Below are 24591 nucleotides of genomic sequence, written 5' to 3'. Positions count from 1 at the left end.
TACGGCTTATGCCACTTACCAGTTCATCAAGTTTGTTCTGGAGAAGAAGCAATTTTGTGTATACCCAATATTGGGCAGAAGGCTCATAAAGAAGCAAGTAGTATATATGACAAATTCAGTGATGTTTTCATGTACACAATGGTAACATAAAGTGGGAAAGAGAGTGGTTGTCTCTTCCTACCAGCATGCAAAGACATAAACTGTAGGGGTTCCAGATAAACTACCCATTGCTCAAAACAAGAAGAAGTCTCCTGTAAGAGAAATATTCATACCTGGGCAGCCGTGGGCCCAGAAAGAAAATGTCTTAAATGAAACTTTATGCCTTTTTAGCCTTGCCCTTTCAGAGTCTCCAAATACTCTACCACTGTTTTCTTTTTCTCTCTCATGAACTCACTATCGCTTTGCAAGTTTAGGAGAAACAGAATTCTGCCTATTCTGCAGCTGCTAAAGAAAATACACCATGGTAAGTGAAAGAAGCCAGTCACAAAAGGCCATATATTGTATGATTCCACGTATATGAGATGTCCAGCAAAGGCAAATCCACTGAGACAGAAAGTAGATTACTGGTTGATTAGAGCCGAGGTGGAGGGGATAGGGGATAGGAGTGTGATAGCTAAAGGGTATAGGTTTTCTTTTTGAGGCAATGAAAATGTACCAAAATTAGTTGTGGTGATGGTTATACAACTCTGTGAATATACTAAACACCACTGAATTGTATACTTTAAATAGATGAATTGTATGGTGTGTGAATTATAAAGCTGTTAAAAGGAAAGGAAGGAATAAAGAAAGGGAGAAACAGAGAGAGAGAGAGAAAGAAAGAAAGAAAGAAAGAAAGAAAGAAAGAAAGAAAGAAGGAAGAAGGAAGGAAGGAAGGGAGGGAGAGGCTGAGAGAGAGAGAAAGACAGAGGAAGGGAGGAAGGGGAGGGGCGAGGTAAGGAAAGGAAAGGAAAGAAAGCAAAACAGAGGAAGAAAAAGAGAGGGAGAGAAAATACAGCAGCCCAAAGGCAGGAGTGATATACAGTGTGGAGCGGAGTAAGCTGTTTGGTGGAATATGGAATGGTATACCGTTGCCTCTGCTTGGCCTGGAGTCTATGCCTCTTCCGAATCTGCACCCTGCTTCCTTACAGTGTACATGTCCACTACCCTCTCCCTCCCACAACACACTCACATGCACACACCGAAACGTACACTCCAGCCTTTCCAAACAATTTACCTTTCCATCCAAACTCCATGCAGTTCTATTCCTTAGAGCTTCTGCACAAACTCCTCTCTACCTTGAATGCCTCCCAACCCCATTTCCCACCAAAAGAATTCCCATTCACCCTTCAAGAGGGGTTCAAATGTCACACCCTTCAGCATGTCTCTTCTGACCTCCCTTGGTAGTTAGGGAGCTCCTCCCCTTCGCCTCCGGAGGGCTATTATAGAGTATAGCAGTTCTATTATATGGTAAGGCATTTGTCACAATGCACTGCAATCTATTTAGATGCACATGGCATCCCCAATGAGACCACAAGCTCATGACGGACAAATACTACATTTTATCCATCTTGGTATTGACAAAACCTGGAACAGTGGCTCTCATACAGAAGATATCTAGTAAATATTTGCCAGATGAACCAAATAATGGAGGTGTGAGGCCTCCATGACACAGATCATGAAAAGTTAACCAGAAATAGCCCCTAACTCCTGTTGACAGCAGAAATATTAATGGTGTTCCAAAGAAAGTGTCTGGATGCCCAAGTCTCTACCCCAAGTGGGAATCCATTTTCAACTTGGTTCCTGCTCAGGAAGTGATTTCCTGCCCAGAAAGTTCCAAGAGCCTCTCCTGCTGTCAGGCAGGATCCACATCTCAAGGGAGTGTGCAAATGGAGGGCAGAGTGTCTGGTTAGAGAGAGACAGAGAGCTGCGAAAGCAAGTGGAAACGCAAAGCAAGTCTTGGGGTAATAAGCACAATAAGAAAGCAACAGTTTGCAGACTGTTTTCTAGGGAAGCCAAACTGCACAGAAACCACTTGATGAGAATTGTGTTTAAAGTGAAATCTGAGCACTTGCTGATGTCAAGTCCAGAAGTTTGTGTACCTACAACAAGCATCTGGAACAAAAGAAGCAGCTAACTCTAGATGGATGAGAAACGACAAGAATGATGTGAAACACAGAGGAGGATCAACTGAGCCCAACGGGAGAGAAGCAGTCAGAGTGCCAGTTTCTTCATGAACACAAACAAGAAGCTGTTATTTATATGCACGGACTTTTACGTATTTATGTTGAAGACAATGGGTAGAACGCCTAAATGTAAGTTCAGTCATTCTCAATAAGTCATTGTGTTAGCCTCGTGGCCTGAGTTAAAGACCTCCCTCCACATCTGCTCAAATATAGATAAAGCCTATTGACTCCCCAATGTAACGGGCTTCTCTCACCTGGGGAGCTGTAGAAGCTTCTAGAGAAGAAGGCATCCTGGGCACTGAGTGTTAAGTTAATCTTATTATAAATTAACTTTATCATACTGTTATTTAAGAATATGCCAACATAAATGTAGATATAAACTCTTTGTGTTTATAACTTTGACACAACTTGAAAAGCAGCACAAGTTTACAAATTAAATGGAAACAAAACCTCAAAGGGCAATAAAATTCAAATAAACCACATTAAATTAATGGCACCAATAATGTTTTGTGGAAACTAATTTACTGCATGGACTCTATCCTGACGTTGTGACGATGTTGTCATTTTTGAGTGTGACACGCCTGTGCTGCCCTATGCCCTGGGATGACTCAGTTTTCCCACCTCTTTCCTCAGTTTAATTGGGTGCAACACCTCCATTCGTGCAAAGCTTCACAATGTCATTCGCCCTTCACTGGAGTGAATGTAATCATAAAAGTGGGTACTGGAATTATACCAGCATACTACTGATAAGCTGATCATCCAGGTGCTCCAACTATTAAATTAAATGTATAATTTTAAGTTATATTTCTATTGTAAAGGTCACACCACTACAAATTATAAAATTTGCATAAAGAACCTGTGGATTCTGGTTTGAGAAACATGCTGTTAGATCAACCACCAACACTGGCAACATTCTCCCACCTGTGCAACTAGTCTGATCACCCTTTTGCCCAAAGAAAGACAAACCCAACCCAGTCTCTAGAAATCCTGAAGAGACAGCAGTTCCCTGCCCAGGACAGTGTCAGGATTTGGAGTAAAACACAGAGACTGATGCTGTCACAAGGAGTTTTCCTCCAGAAGTCATGGATGGAGGGAAGAATTTCCAGAAGATAAAGGGCAGAGGATGACCCAACTCCCTCCTCAGCAAATTCTCCCCAGGGCAGCTTCTCTCCCAGCTGAGAGCACCACCTCTGGCCCCACTCCCTGGCTGGCCACATATGGCTGTGTCTCCAGGAAGTCCAAGTGACCAGTTAACAAAGCTCTGTTGGTCCATGAGTTGTTTTACGACTTGGCTTGTCTTGCCTTACTTTTGTTTGTTTGTTTTTTGTTGTTTTTCATTTGTGGTAAAAGACACATAACATAAAATGGACCATCTTAAACACTTTAAGTTTCCCTTCCAGCAGTGTTAAGTATCTTCACATGGTTGGGCAACCACTCTTCAGAACCTTCTCATATTGCAAAACTCAAACTCTGTACCCATTAAACAACAACTCCCCATGCCCTCCTCCTCTCAGCCCCTGGCAACCACCATTCTTCTTTCTGTCTCTGTGAATTTGATGACTCTAGGTGCCTCATGTAAGTGGAGTCATACAACATTATCCTTTTGTGACTGGCTTATTTCACTTAGCATAATATCTTCAAGATACATCCTTGTTGTAGTGTATGTCTGAATTTCCTTCCTTTGATGGCTGAATAATATTCCATGGTATACATATATACTATGTTTTTCCTGTCCATTCATCGGTGGATGGACATTTGGGATGCTTCTCCCTTTCTGCTTATTGTGAATAGCGCTGCCATGAACATGAGTGTACCTTATTTTGTCTTTTACTGAATTGACTGGTTTTTTTGGTTCTACCATATTAACCTCTGATTTTTTTAGATTTCCCAATCTCCTTTTTAGCCTAAGGAGAGATTGCCTCTGAGATTTTGTGCTCTTTTTCTCCAGTGCACAATTTCATATGTTTTATGCCTCCAGGCCTGGACACAAAGCTTCATGGATGACAGACTGTAATGGGCTGGACTGCAGAACATCCTGCAGGAACATGTAAATGTGCGCATAGACAATAACGTTTGATCACCTTCCCAGAGGAGGAAAATTAAGTGGGGTGGGTCCTAAAGTGTCATTCTCAGCCATCAGCCACAGGGCTTCACCTCTGTGGGGAAAGATCCTGGTGTGCTCTCAGCAGGACCCTGCCATGGAGCTGTGGGAAGCCTCTTCCCTCACCAGCCTCCCATGTCAGGAGTTTCACAAATGCTTCAGGGGAAGCTTCCTCTCTTATAAGTGATAATGGCAATCCAAAGTTAGTTGAAATTGTAGGCGGAGGCTGGCATTCCAGCCTGACGTCTTTCCTGTGAGTAGCACATGAAATGTCCTCTGACTTGTGGAGCATCACTTACAGTGCTACTACCTGATAGCTACCTGAGGACACACACACACACACACTCACACAGACACACACATCCCACAGAAATCTGGCAGGTAGTGTCAACAGCTTGCTGACCTTCTGAAATCCATCCTTCCAGATTCAGGGGCCATGCCTGAAACTCAGTTTAACATGGATCTATTTTCTATCGGTCTAAGAAAATAAATCTCATGGGGCATATTTGTTCCTCCCAAGCAGTCTCATGAGAAGACAGGGTGACTCTCTCCCACACCACATGAGAACTTGTGTTTTCACAAAAAGGGGAAAATCTCAGGGGCATCTTCCACTCTCTGGGTCAACAGCTGCCCAAGGAGCCCCGGGCTTTTCCCTAGTGCCTACTGGTCTTCTCTCCATGCAGACCTGGTACCAGGTGGAAGAAAAAACTCATAGGAGGCTGAAGGGTGAAAGTTGGAAGAGTCAGCTCTCTTAGCAAACCTCTTAGATGGTACCCACCTGCTGCGAGGAGAAAGCAGAGGGCAGAGGTTGAGCACTGGGCCAAGAGCCGGAATAGAAGTCGTGGATTCCAGGGTGGGCTGCGTCCTTCTTTTCCCTATATTGGGAAGCTAATGTGAAAACTGACGATTTGTGAAAGTGTTTTGAAAATGCTAAAATGCTTTACAAGCAGAAGGCATCATTGCTTTATAAAAAAATAAATAGATAAACTTAACAAAAAAAAATTTCCTGCTTTGAAACGTTTTGTTCACAATTCTAACGGCTGCAAGGTAGGATTTGGTCTTAGGAGTGAGCAAATGATTACACAAACCAGTAGCTACATTCCCCCTGGCCTGAACCATGTCCAGGATCCAGAGGCTGCTTTAAGATCAAAAGACTCTGCCATCCGAAAACCAAGCCTGGATCTGCCTCACCCCAGTGCTTCTAGAGGGGACCAGCTCCACAAAACAGGAAGGATGTCGCTCCTCTGTGTTCCACTTTTGGTTTCCACTTTTATTTCCTTCCATGCCCAGGAAGCAATGAATGCTCACAGCCCTTGGGGCAGGGTCAGGAGGAAGGGGGGCAGACAGACGACCTGGTGTCTCATTGCTGAGCGCAGAAGGAGGTGCTCTTTGCCTCCCACGTGCTTCTCAAAATAGTCAGTGGAATTTTCGGGAACAGGAAATCTCTCCTTTAGAAGGAAATCCGAGTGTACCTTTCCTATTTTATCATGAACCTCTAATAATAAAAATTGTACTAAAAATAAATTTGTTTAAGATCTCTGGCAATAGTACATTTCCATCCCTTTCCCCACCCCCCACCACAATGGCCTCTACTTCTTTCAGGAAAATGAAAATCTTAGTAGTTTCTTCCAATTATTCATTCATTTCCCACCTGTGAAGGAGTACCTTCTCCTCCTTTCCAGATTGTAAACCCCAACATTCTCCTGACTATTACAATTCTACCCCACTGTTTAATCAGGAAGAGTATCAACAATACAGAGACCTCCACCGTGAAGGACACCAATCCCAAGTATGTCTGGAACTCCAGGGGATCTCCACACACGTCATGGATGCATCCCCTTCAAGGATGCTACTGCTCTGCTGTGGCTCTTGCAGGGCGCTTGTAAGTCCCTGACAGCTGTTCCAGCCACTGTTCCTGTGTCTGCTCTTTGCCACTGAGCCTGGTCATATCCAAACTGCAAAGCCCTGGAGCTGGCAATCACACCGACCCTGCTCAGCCCTCACTGCGCTGGAGCCAGGCTGAGAAACGCCTGATCAGAAAGGGCTCCCTGCCCAGGCCAGGTTGCCAGTCACATGGCTCTTCCTGTTCTGCCCCTAACCCTCACCTGGGAGCTCAAAAACAAGTCTCAACCAAATGTTTAACTTGAAACTAGCCATGAGGAAACAATCAGAAAAATCCAAATTGAGCAACTGGCCTGGGCCCTTCAAAAATCTCCATGTCGTGGAAAACCACAAAAGATTCGGGCACTGTTCTTGAGACTAAAGGGGACCCAAGAGATATGACAACTGAAGACAATGGACGGTCTTGTATTAGGTCCTGAAATTTAAAGAAAAAAAAAAAAAGGTCATAAAAGACCTCAGTGGGAACATTGAGGAAATTGAAATGAGAGCTGCATATTAGATAATATTGTTGTCTAAACGTTAAATTTCTGAGTGTGAAGGTTGTATTGTAGTTATGTGGAACCTTGCCCCTTATCCTAAGATATACAGCATGAAGTATGTGGGGATAAAAGCTCATGATGCTTACAACTACCTCTCAAGCCGTTCAGCAAAAATAAAATACCTGTGTATGATATACACACGGGAAGAGAGAGAGAAAGAGGAAGCCAACGTTACGAAATGTTAATATTGGTGAATCCAAGTGAAGAGTATATGATACACTATTCTTGGGACTTTTTGAGGATTTCAAATTTTTCATAATAAAAAATTGAGGCTCATATTACCAAGCAGAAGAGACAGACATTGTTGCAATTCTCTATCATCCATATTTCTCTCATCTCTCTCTAAGATGCTCAAGCACTAAACTTCCTCCATTACCCTTCAGGAAAAAAAAATTCACGGAAAACCACTCATGAAACAGATATGGGGGGTGGGCTGCTAACCGGTCAATAGCTCATTTCTCCCATAGATAAACAGACTCTGAATTCCAGTTTGAACATAACTGAGACCCCACCACGTTTGTGAATAATGGAATTCATTCTTGTATCCCTTGGGTGTGTCTCTGTGGGTTGACACAGGGTGGGAAATGACGATGCTGTACAAATTACAGGGACCCAGAAGTCCAGAAAAGAACTGGAGCCCAAAAACATACCTTCTCTTATGAATTTGGCCAGTCTGCGCTTGCAACAGGACTCAATGTTTTTTTTTCCCCCGAGGCCAGCACTATTTTTAGTGGCTCCAGGATGACACAATATTTAACAAAAACAACATTAAATATAGGTAGAGTTGAGACTTTCCAAGTCCACTTTCAGGGATAAACTCAGATTCCTCTTTCTCCATAAATTTCTTCCTACTCTGCACCTTAAAAACATTTCGCTTTGTACCTCTGTCAGAACTAAGGCAACTGGATTTCTGACAGAACTCTCCTTCAAAAATTGTGCCTGTGATCAGATCGTGGTGAGACCACATCGTCCAGTATTTGACCCAGACAATGCAGTTGCTTTAATTACAGCAATTATGACGTGGTTTCTTGTATTACAGTTGTTTGTGTACAAGCCTTTCTCCTCCAATAGACTATATCCCCTCAAAGGAAGGATAATGTGTTCTTCTTTCTCTCTCCTGTTTTTCTCTTCATGGGTGATTCCAGCTACTGTCACAGTTGCATTTCCCACCCACTTGTTGATGATGCTTACAAGTCACGCCAGCTCTCTTAGGAGTTTCAGATTATATGTCAAACTCCCTGATGAGCAAACCCTTTTTCAGGCCCTCCAAGCACTTCATATTCAAGCAACCACAGCCCTCCCCCACTTCCTCAGAATTCTGTTCTTCCTCTCATATTTCCTATTTCAGTTCATCAAACCTCCTTGCAACCATTCAGCCAAGCCTCAACCTAATTCATCCTGCCTCTCCTTTAGCTCCTCTCCTTTAGCCATTCCTTCACTAAATCCAGTTGCTTCTTTTGTCTCCTAAGCGGCCCTTAAGACTTGTTTCCTCCTCCCCACTCCCCCCACCACCCCTTTTCTAGCTCAGGAGCTCAGCATCTCTTACCTGGACTATGGAACAAGACTCCTAATTGACTCCTTGCTTCCAGCCTTGACACCCACCCCCACCCCCCCAGATCCATCTTCGATTCTGCAATTAGACATCTAAGCATGTCACCCTGACATAAAACCATTCTATGGCTTCCCAACATGACAGAAGAGAGTTAAGCTCTTTGCTTCACCTGCTGCATGAACTAGCCTCCACCCTTCTAGTTTCCCCTCCTCCCCTTCTTGTCTTATACTTTACGCGCTATTTGTGCTAAAGCACTCGTAGCTCCTAACATGCGTTCTGTTGTTTCAAGTTTCCATGCTCTTGCTCATGCTCTTTCCTCAGCCTGGGATTTCTGTTCATCTTTTTTGGATGTAGCTGCCATTTATTCACGCTTCAACACTCAGCTCAGCCTCCATCAATTCTTGAAGCCTTCCCAGGAGCTCCAGAAGCACTGCTCCTCTGTACCCCTAAAGCATCCTCTGCATACTTCTCTCTTGGCCATGACTATAGTATATAAAAATCCATGCATAAATCTTGCTTCCCAACAAAAATTGCAAGCTCTTAATGGGAGGAACTGTGCTCTATTTTTATTTGCCTCCAAAGCAGTTAGCACCGTGCTTGGAAAATAGCAAATGTTTGTTAAAAAGCACTAGTTATTCCTCTTTGTGACTAGCATGGAACCATGTTTCAGCTGACACCCAATGGATGTTTCAGAACTGGTTTTCTGGGAGGGAAGGTAGGGAGGAGCGCAGTAGACTTTTCTTCAGAATCCTGACTGGTGAGACGGTTAGGGGGCCTGGTTGCTTCTCCTGAACACGTTCTCCAAATGCAGCACCTTTTCAACAATCATAACACGATAGTTGATAAGTCTGTGATAAACGGACACTAGAGGAAGCAGAATGAAATACCTGATTGAAACATCAGAGACCTGGCTGTGAAGTGTGAAACAAAGGTAGCTAAAGCAAGAACCCTTTTTCTTGTGTTTTCTCCCAAGCCAAATCCTTTACCCGCTGCATGGCCCTCCTCCGTCTTTCAGTCTCTGGGGTTAGAAGCCGCCACGCTCCTGTATTTTGAGACTTGCACATTTGGTTTGCCCGTCCTCTATTCTGCTGTAGTACCTGCAACTCCCTTTCCTCACCTTCCAAATTCATAGGCCCTAAAATTAATAGCATTGCACTACTATCCATTTTGAAGTGTCCATGAAACCCCTTCTCACCCTTTGTTAGAATAGCCGTGACGTCTCTGTGTTTCATCATCCTAGAACCCAAAATCATTGTGCATTTAATATACACATTGTTCACCTGTCTATCTCTCCTACTGAGACTGTAAACTCCTTAAGGTCAGGATCTATGGTTCATGTACCTTTGTGTCAATAAGCCTAGCCAAGTATCTGGTACTATCTGTGGTTTATACAGCTGACTGACTGAATTTTCTCATAGAAAGAAAGCAGGGTCCTAAGAGAGTAGGGATGAAACATTTTGATGGTCAAGAAGGGGTAGTAACTGGGAGCCAAGGGAATGGATCAAGCCTCCTGTGAGCTGATGTGATGATGCCTGACAACAGTGTCAGAGCACGGGGTCAAATGAGGGTGATTGGGAAGAGAGAATGGGGGAAATAATTCTCAATAGACTCTGCAAAATACTTCTCAATGGTGGTAACTATGCCCCAGGTCCTGCACCTGCCAGCTCAGAAATATTCCAGAGAGATCCAGAAAATTCTCTTATCTAGAGGAATTGCATATGCAGATATTATATTTGTGTTTGGGCCTGTCAGTTTGGTCTCCTTACTATACTGGACATTCCATACCAACTAAGACAACAATTTTTGTTTTCCTTTAATTCTGGTCACCCCTACAGAATGTTTCCTGACCTACAGCAGGTGCCTAGAGAATGTTTGGTGACTTGCAGACCATATTCTTGGACGCTGAAATAGTTTTTAAATATGGGAGTGGCTTCAAATGAGTTTTGACTACGTCTTAGGCAAACAGTCCCACTCAAATTGTATTCATTTAATTTTTAATTCACATTCCACCACCCCCAGGGACATCATAGGCTCTTACCAGATGTGCTTTTGAAAGTCAGGAGCACATCCATGTGAGAAAGAGGGCTGAGTGAGCAATGGTGAACTCCAGGCTATCAAAACCATTCCAGTGGTGCTTCCCAATGGGGGTCTTATTTTTCAGCCTAATTTATTGTGTATTTTAAAGCCAACTCCTTTCACACTCACAGCTGTCACTTCCTCATTCTTATGTCAATTGGGGGCAAGCTAATTAATACAACAGAACAGCAGTCCTCTCATCTAGAGCAAACACCCTCAACGAACCAAGAAAGCTGAAATAAGAGTCCAGGCTTGACCAGAGGAGTTCATAAGCTCAACAGTAAGAAGCAGAGGAAGCTATAAGCAATATCTAGATGCAAGGATATATTTCTAACACACATAAAATGATAGCCAACATCTCTTGAACATCTGTTAAGTGCCAGGCACTTTTTAGACATTATCTCATTCAACTACACATAACTCTACAAGATACACATTATTAATCCCATTTCACAAATAAGAAAATTGGACTCTCAAAGAAGCCAAGTATTTTGGCCAAAATTTCTCAGCTGGAAAGTAGAGGAGCCAAGATACAAACTTAAGTCTTTCTGGTTTTAATTCAGTGCTCATTCAGTTGCACCAACCATTTCCCACACACATAGGAAACCAAGAAACCCACTGAGTGTTGTATTCACCAGGGTGCAGTCAGAAAACAGAAACTTCACTAGTGACTTTAACAGAGAGAATTTAATATAGAGAATTGGTTGAACAGGTATTAGGGAGGCTGAAAAGGCAAACAGGGAACCAGGAGGTAACAAAAGCCAGTAACTGTAAGTAGCTAACAAACAGCTCTGGGGCTGGGGTCAGCAGACCCTAGAGGCTTGCAGAAGGGGCCCTCAGACATAGGACTCAGACTTCTGAGGAGGGAGCACTGCCCAGCTGGTGCTGGTACCTTAGAGCACTTGTGATGGAGCTGGTACTGGGAGTATTGAAAGAGGCTGGAAACTGCTACCAACTGGAACTAATACTGCTTCCAGGGTGAGAGGTCACTGCTGGGGTGATGCTGACAGGAAAAGCAAGCAAACAGAAAAGATAAGTCCCTTCTTCCTCTCTTTGTGGCACCTTACCTCCTGTAGTGTCAGTAATTGGCAAAGGAGACATGGAGTTAGCAAAGTCCCAGCCCAAGCCCAACAGAACACAGTATAGGAGTATGGGTTTGGAGATGAGAGAACATGGCTTCCTTACCAGCACAGGTGGGTTATGTGTAAGCACCAGTGCAAATGGTTTGGGAGAAAGAGAGATAACCATCAGCTGCCTCTACTGAGTACCTACTATGTGACCTTGACTGTGTTCCATCCTTTCCACACATTGACTCCTTTGCTCTCCACAGCCTATGAGGTAGGTACTATTGTCTTACCAGTTTCACAGAGGCAGAAGCTAATATTTAGAGATGCTAAGGGATTTGTAAAAGGTTAGGAAAAGGAGCGACCATGATTCAAAACCAGGCCTGTCTGGATGCTAAGACCCTGCTAAAACCACCCACATTAGTTTGCTAGGGCTGCCATAATAAATTAGCACAAACTGGGTGGCCTACGGCAAGGAAATTTTATTCTCTTACAGTTCTGGAGGCCAGAAGTCCAAAATCAAAGTGTTTGCAGAGCATGCTCCCTCTGAAATCTCTAGGAGAGAATCCTTCTTCCAGCTGCTGGTGGCTTCAGGCATTCCTTGCCCTGTGGCTGCATCGCTCCAATCTCTGCCCTGTTCTTCACAACACCTTCTCGCTCTGTGTGTCTGTCTTCTCTTTTATCTCTTATAAGGACAGTTGTCAATGGATTTAGGGCCCACCCAGGTAATCTAGGATGATCTCATCTAAATATCTTTAACTTAATTACACTAGTAAATATGCTTTTTCCCAAAAAGGTCACATTCACAGGTCCTGGGGGTTAGAACGTGGAGACTCTTTTTGGGGGCCACAATTCAACCACTATACCACCATACCATGTAAAATTACTCATTCACTTTTGAAAATCATGTTCAGCAAAATTATTTAAAGTGAAATCTGTGTTCTTGTAGCATTTTCAGATTTTAAAACAATGTTTTGTGCTGTATATAGTACTTTTAATATTTGGTGTTCCCATCCGTTTAAGCTTTTCTCTCTTCATAAAGACAAACACAGAGGCACATCTTCTGTAGCTCCTGTCATTTGAACAACCATCCTGTATGTCTTTGCCTCATCAACCCGGGATCTCATTTCAAATCTCCTCTGGAAATATCCTCCCTCCTATCTTGTCCCTCCTTGACTGCTTTCATTGACTTGACTTTCATTTGCACTCACATTATGCAATCCCAGAATTCAGGGGGCACACCTGGTCAAAAGAATAGTATTTCAGATGACAGTTTCATCAACCACAGGGCAGAAGGCTCCCAAAGCTTCCATGACTTGTCCCAACAAAAGCTACCCACCTTCCCCAAGCCTCCGTTCCACAGCCTACCTTTGGGAAGGGAGCTTTCCAATCACAGTTTCTCTCCTCGGTTGGAAGGATTGAGTGATCCTTTGTGCAATTCACCTGGTTGAGGACACAGTTTGGAAAATTATAGACCTTTCAGATGTGCTTCTCATGTGTGTGTGAAGGGCAGAAAGATTTCTCAAAGCAAGCAGGCAATAGGAGAGAAAGGTATATTGTGCCCTTTTGCTGAATGAAATATGTTAGCTGAGGGCCCCCTGATGCGTCAGGGTTAATGAAATGCATTTCACATTCCTGATTTGAAAGAATAAAAAAGACAAGATGCCTTTCTTTCCCATGGAAATATGTCAGACCCATCTTTATTAGAGTCTGACATATTTGCTAGCGAATATTTCCAGCATACCAAGTACTATATCCTTTGAATTTAATTCTGAAGTTCATAAATTTTCCTTCCTGGAAGGAAAGGAGATGAATATTAGAAAGCAAAATTTTGAAATTCATCCTGGGTTTTCTCTGTCCAAGTGTCTCAATATCAAAATCATCACTGTCTGTTTGAAATTTAATTTTCAAAAAGCATTTCCTGCCTCCACAGATATGCATATGGGTATTACTGAATTGTTTCTTCTTTCCCCCACAAAATTCCTGGCAAACCTACCTTCTTCGGGAGGGGTATGCCAATTCCTCAGCATTTCATTTATTTTTCTCGTGCTCTTCCTCATCTGTGGGTTCATATTTTACTTTTATTTTTTAAGGCAGTAAATGGAAAAAGCAAAATGGATTATTTCAGACATACCATCTCTCTGTGCCTATATGCTCCTAGGTAATATTTCTGAAGTTATGCTAATAAGCAAAAATAATACAGTAAAACCTGAGAACCAGACTGGGGACCCTAGTGAGGGGAGCAAGGACTCCTTCCAAGTGTAAGGCCCAGCTCTTCTCCTCATGCAGGACAGCATTCTGGCTGGGAGGTTGTGGACCTCATTAACTTTATTAATCACTGTAATGCCAATATATTTGTATTTTCCTGTAATTCGCAAGGGAATCTTGTGGAACATGCTATCATTTCCATTTGACCAATGAAGAAACAGGATCAAGATCCCAAGGAATTAAATAATTTGCCCAAGATCTCAGAGCTAGTGAGTGGCTGGGCTAGGACCAAAACTCAGTCTGACTCCCACACCTATTTCCTCATAAGGTTGGGGTTCCAGCCATGCTGTCCAATAGAACTTTCTGTGATGATGGAAATGTTCCATATTTGCATTGTCTATTATGGTAGCCACCAACCCAATGTAGCTACTGAGCATTTGAAATGTGGCTACTGCAACTGAAGACCTATATTTTTTAAATTTTATTTTATTTTAATTAATTTAAATTTAAATAGCCACATGTGACTAGTGGCTACCAAATCAGACAATCCAGTAGGACCTTAGTGCTAAAGCTGAGCTGCACAGAGAGGGCTTCTGGGTCAGTCACCCTCATCTTTCCATAGGTACCATTCCCCAGAGCCATCCCTTCTCCATTCCAAGCCCCTGGCCCAAGTGAACCCATTCATGAATATTCCTTGAGTGTCCCCAGACCCCTTGAAGAGGGAGCTGACCCTAGACATGGTCAGAACCCACAGGCTGCCCAAATAGTTTGATGCAAGCTGGCACCAAAAGGGCCAGCCCACCCAATGACCACATGCACCTTGCAAGGGCCTCAATTTTCTCCATCAGTCCCAGAACCTCCAGGTGATGGCTCTGAAAGCAAAGGCAAACTTGCCACTATTAAGCCATTATCACCCTTGAAAATCAATTAGCTGACCAGTCAGCTCCCTGGGTCCTAAGGGAGCAGATCCCAGGAACGAGAGACAGGCTTTGAGAAGAAAGAAAAAGGAAAGTGGCATTGCCTAGAACAGAAGCACATATGAGAGGCCCCCAGCAGAATTCAGTCCAAAGTCTTTTTTTATTTGGTCAATACAAGGTGTACAAAATGATTAAATTAACTGGATTTCCAATATGTAAACACAGTGAGATTTCAAATAAAAACTGGTTTTCCCATCCTCCTGGAACCTTGGGCCATCTTGCAATGCCCTGTTTCATTAGCATCATTATTATCAATCACCCGGAGCAGTAACAGCTGTCCGGTCCTCTGCAGCCCCCACCACTGGTTCCCCACAACATCCTTCTTTACTCACGTGGCTGACCTGGCTGGCACCTGCAGGCATTTGTGGTTGCGATCCCGAAGTAGGTGTGCAGGCCTGGGCAAGGTGCCTCCTCTAGGGGCTGGGCTAACACGACGGTGCTAACTTGGCACCTGGAGGTCCAGGAGGGTGCAGTGGGGGAGAGGGTAGAGAAATGGGCATCCAGAGGGAAAGAAGGAGGGAGAGAGCTGGAGCACACTAAACTGAAACGCCACCACCTCCACACTCTGCCTCCTACCTCACGTGCATTGATATGTGCCAGACGTTTCCTGGAACGTCTTGATCTCCAGCCCCCAAAGCTTTTTTCTTCTACTTTCTTCCAGCACCTAGAACAATGCCAACCACACAGAAAGAACTCAAGAAATGTGAGTCGTTCACAATAAAATGAACTCAATTCAGAATGCTTCCATCAAACTCCCTCAGTTATTACTCCAAGCTGTCATTCTCCCCACTGAGCACCTCGGTGTACTCTCTCCTTCTTAAACTCACACTGAATCTCTGTAGTCACTCCCCACTGAGATGGGTTTCTTAATCCCAGGCCTCCACCCACGTGGTTGACCCAGCCATATCCTGTACAACACAGGATGCACTTCCCTCACATCTCACAGCACGGTCCTGGAAGCTGGGTCAAAAATTAGTATCCAAGCTACGACCGAGTAAATGACTTTAACACTTTTTCTCTCCTTCTTTTGTTGTTCAGTCTGTTCACCTGAGATTTTTATCCATGCCAGGGAGATAAAGAGGAGGGATTCTGGGAAGGGCAGTAGACCATTAGCTCTCTGGAAATAGGAAGTATGCATTTTCCTCGTTGTATCCCTGGTAATAGCAGTCTACAGCACAGAGTAGGGGTTCTCCAGATAACGATCTGAGTGAGCGCAAGTGTGAATCAAAAAGAACTCCTAGACTAAGCAAAGATCAAGGACACTGGTTCAAAACTCTGTTGTATTTTTCTACCTGCATTAGTTCATTCACATAATCTATCTGAGCTTCTCTTTCCCGATCTATGACAAATAACTAACAATATATAGCTTGTTGTTGAGTGGCACAATCCTTAGGCAGTCAGAATGTCACTTGGCAGCAAAAAACATAAAGATATTGAAGAACATTGACTCAATGAACATTGACTAAAATAATCCTAAGGGCTCATTTTAAGGAACTAATTCAGCAGAAACAACACTGTTATGTGCATGAAGAAGTTTATTCAGAATTATAACCAATATTGAAACATTTGACATTACCTAACTATCCACAATAGGGAAATAATTACCAACGTACAATATTTAAACATAATGAATGATTTTTCAACAATAAAAATTATTTTATATGAAGGCTCTCTAAACACATAGAATCTATCATCCTCAATGCTGCTAGAGTATTCCTTTAAAAGCAAAATCTGTTCATATTGCTGCCCTGCTTAAAATTATTTAATGGCTAAAAACTCAGGAGTGGGATTGCTGAGTTAATGTTTATGTATATAAGAAACTGCCAAACTGTTTTCCAAAGTGGATACAACATTTCACTTTCCCACAAGGACTATGAGAGTTCCAGTTCCTCCACATCCTCACCAGCACTTGTTGTGGTCAGTCTTTTTCATTTTATCCATGCTAAAGGGTGTCTACTGGTATCTCATTGTGGTTTTAATTTGCATTTCTTGATGACTAATCATGCTGAACATCTTTTCATGTGCTTGTTAGACGTTTGTCTAATTATTTACCCAAGAGAAATAAAAACTCATGTCTACAAAAAGATTTGTACAAAAAGGATCATAGCAACTTTATAATAGCCCAAAACTGGAAACCAAAATGTCCATCAACAGGTGAATAGATAAACAAATTGTAGTATACTCAGAAAATGGACTCTTTTTGAGCAATGAAAAAGAATGAACTTCTGATACACACCACAACATGGATGAATCTCAGAGACGTTATACTGAGCAAGAGAAACTGAGTTTAAAAAGAGAACATTCAGTACAATTCTAGCAACATGAAATTCTAGCCTAGACAGGACTAACGTATTGTGACTGAAAACAGATCAGCGATTGCCTGGAGCTGAAGAGGGGCACAAGGAACTTTTAGGAGAGATGGAGATATTCTATCTTAATTGGGGGCTGTGGTTACACAGGTATATATGTCTGTCAACAGTCATCAAACTGCATGCTTAAAATGGGTACATTTTATTATACGTAAAATACACCTCAATACAGTTGATTTAAAAAGAAAAAAGTGTTCAACTGCTCCTCAGTACTTCAGAATAAAGTAAAAAACGTTAATATTATACACAAGGTCCTCGATGCTATGTCCCCTTTCTCTCTCCAGTCTATTTCCTGCTAGAATCCCACCCATTTTGCTCCAGTCATACTGAAATATCTGCTGCTTCCTGGTTACCATATTTTTTCATGTCTCTATGTCTTTTTTTTTGGTGAGAAAGATTCACTCTGAGCTAACATCTGTGCCAATCTTCCTCTATTTTGTATGTGGGATGCCGCCGCAGCATGGCTGACGGGTAGAGTAGGTCTGTGCCCAGGATCCCACCCCACAAAACTGGGCCATTGAAGTGGAACATGCGGAACTTTAACCTCTGGGCCACGAGGCAGCCCCATGTCTTTAAAAATGCTATTCCCATTTCCTGGAATCCAAACCACACCTCCTGCCACCTTGTAATTTGACTCATTCCTACTCATCCTTTAAGAACAACTCAAGCCTGTCTGAACTTCTCTCCCAGGCTGGGCCCAGTACCCCTCTGATGTGTTCTCATAGCATCCTGTACATACCTCTAGTCTGATGTTTTCACACTGTGGTATCATAGTTAATATTCTTATCTGTCTTCCTTACTGGCCTCTGAGCATCTTAAAGTCAGGGTCTCTCTCTTTGCAGTCTTAATCCCTAGTACAGAGCTCGGCACACATTGCTTAGTAAATGTTGAATGGATGGATGAATGAATGAATGAATGTATGAACAAATGAACAAATGCCCTGTCTACCCTCAGAAGGATGTGGTGAGGATCCAGTGAGATACAGGATGTGACTCCCTGTACTCTGTTATCTGGGTGTTTGATTTGGCCCTGTCATATAGTTGTGTGACCAAGACTGGGCCCTCTGAGGACCTCCACCTCTGTCCCAAGAAACAGCCAGTAAAGAGATCTCTGCCAGTTCCTATCTTAGGATCAGGATTACAACCTTCCAAGATGGCAAGAGCTTCTGAGCTCCTCGAGACGGCAACTGAAAGAAGCTTGGCTCAGTGACTAACGCAGTTGGCAGACGGTGGCCTCACTCCCTCTGAGGGGCAGCACACCTCAAACCTCAGCCATTCATTCCTACAACATTTTCACTATTTGATGTAATATTTGTTAATTGATTTATGTAAGCTAATTTTATTTGTACTTCTAAGCACATCTGTTTTAGTTAATGTACGCTCTTTAATTCCTGAAGATTCTGACAAGTAGATGTCACCAATACCTGCCGAGGCAGACACAAAGCTGCTTTGCCCTCATTCCCAGAGGCTTCCTTGGCCGTTTACTTGCTGACGTGGAGTTGGAGCAGCTCCTTTCCATGATTGTGATCCATGGTCTTCACCTTGCCAGGGCTCTGACAAATCAGCCATAACTCTGGCAAGCCCTCCTCCCGTTCACCACCTTGCTACCTCACCAGCATCTGCCCAGCACCCAGCTCCAGCACAGTGCCCACCTGATGAAGAACAACAACCTACCTAGATATCATTTTCTTGAAGGAAGGGAATGAACGCATTTTATACCATCATTCCTTGACCATCTCCTACTTTTGTTTCAAAAGTGCTTTTCCTTCTGTGTTGGCCAGAAATCATTAGAGAGCTGTCGAGCCTCCAGCCCTGCACAGTGGTCGTTGATGGTCTTTTTTACTGGCTGACACTGAAGGTTAATCTGGCAAGGTGAACGTTAGTGAAAAACTTTCACCAAGTCAACAAGCGAGTGAACCTCTGGAGGGGAGAGTGGGAGAAGGCTGATGGAAGGGGAAAATAACATTAAAGATAGAGTTGGGTTTTCAAATCTTTTTTTCAAGTTATGAGGAAGGATTCCTCTGTTCATTCATTTATTCATTCTTTCAGTCTGGCTTCATCTCCCAGAAAATGGCCAAGTGTGGTTTTATCTCTAACGTGGGCCCAGGGCTCTGGCTCTGTCAGGGACTCCAAAGTCCCCAAACACCACCCTTGGGCTTATTCTGGAGAGTAATGTTTTGCGGACATTCACATCCACCAAGAGCTTAAATATGGTTCTTTTAGGAGAGGGCCAGGAGACAGAACGGTCATTATCAGCAATCTGTTCTCTGAAAACTCCAAGACACGTGAACAAACAACCTAAGCCTTACATACTGTGAGGGAGAAAAGCAAGGATTGGAATGTTTGCTCGTATTTTCCTAAAATACCCAGTGAACCATGAACCTAAACTCTACACCTGAGGCACACAGGGAATTGCTATTTTAACAACCGCAGCTTAGAAAACAATCTGCACACGTTCTGTGACTTGGGCCAGCCCCAGAGAGATTTCTGGCAGCATTTTATGGGTGACTAATACTCAAGTTAAAATCAACATGGGTTTTCCAAACACAGCCTCTCTGAGGGTGAAGGGTAGACTTTTCACCTGTCTGCCATGGCTCCCTTCAACATGCTTTGCCACGTGGGATCTGGGAGGAAGTCTTTTCTGGGCACACAACGGAGCTTGTAAGATGCTTGTGAGTATTATTGTCTAATCTAAGCTCTCTCCACTTGGTCTATGGGCGTATCTCTGACGTAGGAGGACAAGAGAGAGCATGTACAACAGGAGACAGGAAATGCCCTTGTTTATTCACAAACATCTGTGGAACTCCTCCTTCCGCGTGGGGCCATTGGGGAATACCGAGATGACTCAGCCGCGGTTAAATGAGGACAGACATGAAAACAAATAATTAAAATAATGGAGCCAAATGCTGAATAAGGTTTGTACCAAGGACCGTGGGAACACAAAGAAGGAATAATTAATTTTGTCAGAGGGAGTCAAGGAAGGTTGTGTAGACGGTGACCTCTGAGCTGTCGTAACAGATGAGTTGGAATGTCTAAGCGAGAAAGGAAAAGAAAGGCATTCCAGGGAGAGAGAACAGCAGACCAAAAGGCACGGATGGAGGCATGAAAACCCCCTGAGAAGTGTGGTGTGTCTGGGACACAGGTTCAGAGGAGGAAATGGGGAGGGTATCAGGCTGACATGGTGGGTTGGGTCGGACGTGAAGGCATGTGTGTGACACTAAAAGGTCTGAACTTATTTCTTTGGGTGAAACAGGATTTCAAGCATGGCTATGATTTGTCAGATTTTATAAAGCTGTATCGGGCAGCAAGCAAAGTGGGACACGGACAGGGAAGGTCAGAGGCTCATCCATAGACCAATGAAGAGAAAATGAAAGCCTGAAATCAGATCATTGTGGCAGAAAGAGAGAGGAGACAGGCACGTGACATTTAGAAAGTAGAGTCAACAGCGTTTGATGGCTAATTAGATTTGGAGGGGGAGGTAGGAAGGGAGTCAAGGGGGGTTCTGAGGTTTCCAACTTGGCCAACTGAGTCAATGGTGATGGTGATAACTGAGCCAGGAAATTGAACACAGGAGGCCAAAACACAAGAGAGTGAGAACTTAGGGCCTGCTCATCCAAAATGCTTACTGTACAGTAATAGGACATCGAACAGCCTAGGTAAAGGAAGCTGCTCTCATTTAGACACAATATTTAAATCAACTGCTATAAAATTAACTTTTATTGTGGGTGGCGTTAGACAGATGTTCTTTAGGGTGACAATGCAGTGTTGACGGAAGGCCTTTCTCTGTCCTGTATGGTGCTCCCAGGGATCAGTGGTAGTGATGGCCAAGAGCTGGGCAGGAAGGACCTTCGTCTTCCTCCCCATTTCCATACTCGTGGAGTGCCAGGGGCTTGCAGGGCCCTGGGCAGAGCTGCTGCATTGAGAGTCCAGGCCCAGCGATGATCACCCTGAATGCCCAGGGGGAGCTGAGGTACAGTTAGGTGCAGGATGCACGTGGGGCTTAGATGGGAAGGGCAGAGGCGGGGAAGAGGCACTATAAGAGTGGGGATGGGATGTTAGAATTTCTCAGCCACTTCCTTCTCCCTCCAATCTGAGCAGCTCCAAAAAATGGCAGCTGCGAACAACAAAACTGATTGTCACCCTGCATACTTAGCCACCCTCACTGACCACGTCCCAGGGACAGCCTGGGCTGTGGGTGAAAAGAAGTCCTATCATCTAGGTGGCTTCAGTCTGAGGATATGAAATGTAAATGTCTCCATTCAATGAGGGGAGCCCAAAAGGTTCAGACCAGAGATAAGGAGAGCAAGGACTAAGGGAGCCTGGGAAGAGGAAACACCCATCAGTCTTCCTGAAAAGACAGGCTTCCTGGAAGCTGGAAGCTCTGAGCTGGTTGTGGAGTGAGGAACAGGGAGGGCATTCCAAGAGAGTGCCCGGTGGGAAGAAAGGCATGAGCGGGAAGGCACTGGGGGATTCGCAAACCTGAGAGAAGTGTTCTAACCTGCGGACAGGAGAGTTCTTCCTGGCAGAAGGGGAGGCTGGAGAGATACTTGGGGTGAGATCCTTGAGGACTGTGAGTACGAGGCAGAGTGGACCAGGCTTAATATAGCTGATGGGGAGCCATTCAAGCTTTTTGAACAAAGGTCTGACTTTTGAGAATGATCATTTAGCAGTCGTGCCTGAGATATACAGTCTGGGGAGACATGAGACGAGATCAATCAGGAGACCCCTGAAATACAAAGTTAAGAATCTGACTTTTGTTAAGTCAAGCCCTGAGCTACAGCATTTTTACATAAGTGTACGCAATCAGGGTTATGATTCCCTCTCTACAGTTGGTGAAAGTGAAGCTCACAGATTTAAGAAACATGCCCTCGTAGGTGGCAAAGTCAAGATTCACACCAAGTCTGTTGGACTTCCAAGCCCTTTGTCCTGTATCAGGAGAGGGTGCCGATGAGAATGGAAAGGACAGTGATTCTCAGCCCTGGCTGAGCGTTACAGTCACCTGGGGAGCTTTTTGAAATCATGATGCACAGGCTGCACCTCAAACCAATTAAATCAAGATTTCCATGAGCAGGATGGGACCCAGACATCAGCATTCATTTAGAACTCCCCAGGTGATTCCAATGTGCAGCCGAGTTTGAGAACCACTGCTGCAAGAGATATTGCAAAGGAAGAATTAATAATAATTGGTTAGCAAATGTAAAGACTGAGAGAGAAGGAGGAAAGAAGATGACTTTAAGATTTTTTAATTTTTTTTTCTTTTTTGGTGAGGAAGATTAGCCCTGAGCTAACATCTGTTGCCAATCTTCCTCTTTTTCCTTGACGAAGATTGTCACTCAGCTAACATTTGTGCCCATCTTCCTCTATTTTGATGTGGAACCCTGCCACGGCATGGCATGAGTGGTGTGCAGGTCCGCGCCCAGGATCCAACCCATAAACCCTGGTGCTGCCGAAGCAGAGCGCACGAACTTAACCACTATGCCACCGGGCCAGCCCAAGTGACTCTAAGATTTTTACCTGGGATAAAGTCAGAAAGGGATGCTAGTGGGAAAATAAGGAATTTATTTTCATAGTCCTTTACTTTACCGTCATAGTGTGACATCCAGGTGGGAACATCCAACAGATGCTTGGCAAAGTGAGCCAGAGGCTTCAGGGCCTTCAGAGTCAAGACCACACCAAGCTCAACACCTCGGCACCTCAGCACAGTGCTGGGACCAGCTTATACCAGCTTGGGGAAGCCAACTGCTAAACTTTCTGAAATGTTGCAAGCCAGTTGTTAGTGCAAACATTATGAAAAATCGTATCATAAAACTTACAATTAAGTAATCTTAAAAACAAATGTAGTAAATTCTCAAAACTCATCACCCCGTAATTACTTTACTGTTACCTCTGCTCTTGAGGTTGCTTACATCTATTTTATCTATCTGGTGGGAGAACCATTTAACAGTGTTGCACTGTGCATCTCTCCCCAACTCCACATCAACCACGTTGATAGCTTTAAATTGGCTATGGTGAGTACTTAGATTATGAAAACTGGCAAAAACTACAAATTAGGGCTCCCTCCCCAAAAGGGTCAGCTGTTAAATATTTACGAGCACATCACTACCTGAAACCATATTATGATCTATGCTGAGAATCCATGTGTGAGTATCCTCCGCGAGCCTTGTTAAGGTAAAACAAAGAGAATAAGGTAAAAACTAAGACTCCACAGATGGGGGGAGAAATTAATGCTAGAAACAGTTTCTGATACTGACTGATATTTCCCAAAACACAAGCTTTTGCACTCCTCAGGTCCTCTGGGATCGCTGCTATTCCAAATAAACTTGTTTCATTTAGCTCCACGAATAAGAAACTTCCAGCCAGAAAGATATATTTTATATGCACACATAAAAATACTCCATGTTTATATAGCACTTTCCTTTTAAGGAGCTCACAGCAATTACACATGTTCTCATTATTCCTATGAATGCCCTGGGGAGGTAGCTAGGTGGTAGAGGAAATAGGAAAGAATGAAAAAAAAGTGCTAAATTAGAAATCAGGGCATTACCTAGCCTCAGAGCTATAAACAATCTTTTTTCTCCCAGTGTAGGAAACCCTGACTTCAGGAGTTTAAAGTGTCCTGCTTAAGAGGGTTCTAAAATTGGACTCCCATCACTGGGCATGGCCATGGAAACCTCCCACTCTCTCCGTTCTCTCCACCTCATTCTCCTGCTATTTTGGCCTTGCCTTCTAACTTGGGCCAGGGCTGGAGTTTGCAGTCCAAGCCCGCCTGGCTCCAGAACCCCAGGGAGTGCACCAAAGGGCCAGCCAGGCAAGGAGATGGGCCCTGAGCAGGGGCAGCAGCCACCAGTGCCGCTGGTCATTCTTTCGTGACTCACTGTTTCTGTGATGAACTTTCCTGGGCTCTACGCCAATGACACCATCGTCCTCTCTGTACCGGTGGCTTCGTCCCATTGGGGATCCAAATGTTTCCTCTGCCTTTCCTCAGCACCTCCCTGTGAGGCTCGGGACAATTCTGAATAATCAGTCCTTTGAAATACAAGTCAGTTTACCTTGAAGGCTGGCATCCTCTGCATTCCCCCAGGAATGATCCATGCCACAGAGCAGAGCGCACAGGGTTGCCGATGATGAAAACTAGAGGGAGGATCTCACTGAAGCACGTGTGCGTGCTTGTGTGGGGGTGTGTCAGAAATAGCGGCAAACTGAGAAAGGCAAAGGGACAGAAACTGAGAAACGGAGACAGAGAAAGGAGAGAGGCAAAGAGTTAGAGAGGCTATGGGAATTCCTGAACAAAGAAATTACTTTCTTTTGAGTTGTTTTGTTTCTGACTAAGAATTTCCTTGTGTGGTTTGTTTTGCTGTTTGTAAACGGTGAGGGTAGATTTTTAAAGTAAATCTTCCTGATGGTCAACCCCGGGCTCCACGCGAGCCAGACACACATGTTGCAATGTCCCCTTATCAACTTCCTCTGGAGGTAACCCTGAGCTGGGAGCCATGACCAGAGGGCACTGCCTTTGGGAGCATTTGTCTCTGGCCAAAGATCACTGGATATTCAGATTGTTGGGACCTGGTCAAGTCTCAAGGAGACTCCCCCAGAGTCTCCACAAGGGCTTCCTAATTGCCACAGACATGGTGGCAGGCCTCTT

At 43.9% G+C, this 24591-nt stretch overlaps 1 long non-coding RNA gene across 3 annotated transcripts; it reads right to left on the bottom strand.

Moving 5' to 3' along the window:
* Positions 1–11000: 11000 nt before the first annotated feature.
* LOC123289772 (uncharacterized) lies at positions 11001–24115 on the bottom strand. Of its 3 annotated transcripts, XR_011492994.1 has the most exons (9): positions 23999–24115; positions 22533–22700; positions 15158–15245; positions 14914–15032; positions 13393–13474; positions 13141–13190; positions 12765–12839; positions 11891–12638; positions 11001–11335 (listed from the first exon to the last, which is right to left on the bottom strand). It is a non-coding gene; the product is annotated as an uncharacterized lncRNA (long non-coding RNA). The 3 variants fall into 3 exon arrangements; XR_011492995.1 differs by lacking the exons at positions 11001–11335; positions 22533–22700 and having other exon boundaries at positions 11860–12638; positions 23999–24091; XR_011492993.1 differs by lacking the exons at positions 11001–11335; positions 22533–22700 and having other exon boundaries at positions 11860–12638; positions 23825–24049.
* Positions 24116–24591: the final 476 nt, after the last annotated feature.

The sequence above is a fragment of the Equus asinus genome, chromosome 11, assembly GCF_041296235.1.
Source record: "Equus asinus isolate D_3611 breed Donkey chromosome 11, EquAss-T2T_v2, whole genome shotgun sequence".
Classification (NCBI taxonomy): Eukaryota; Metazoa; Chordata; class Mammalia; order Perissodactyla; family Equidae; genus Equus; species Equus asinus.
This window is presented reverse-complemented; position numbering and strand designations above follow the sequence as displayed.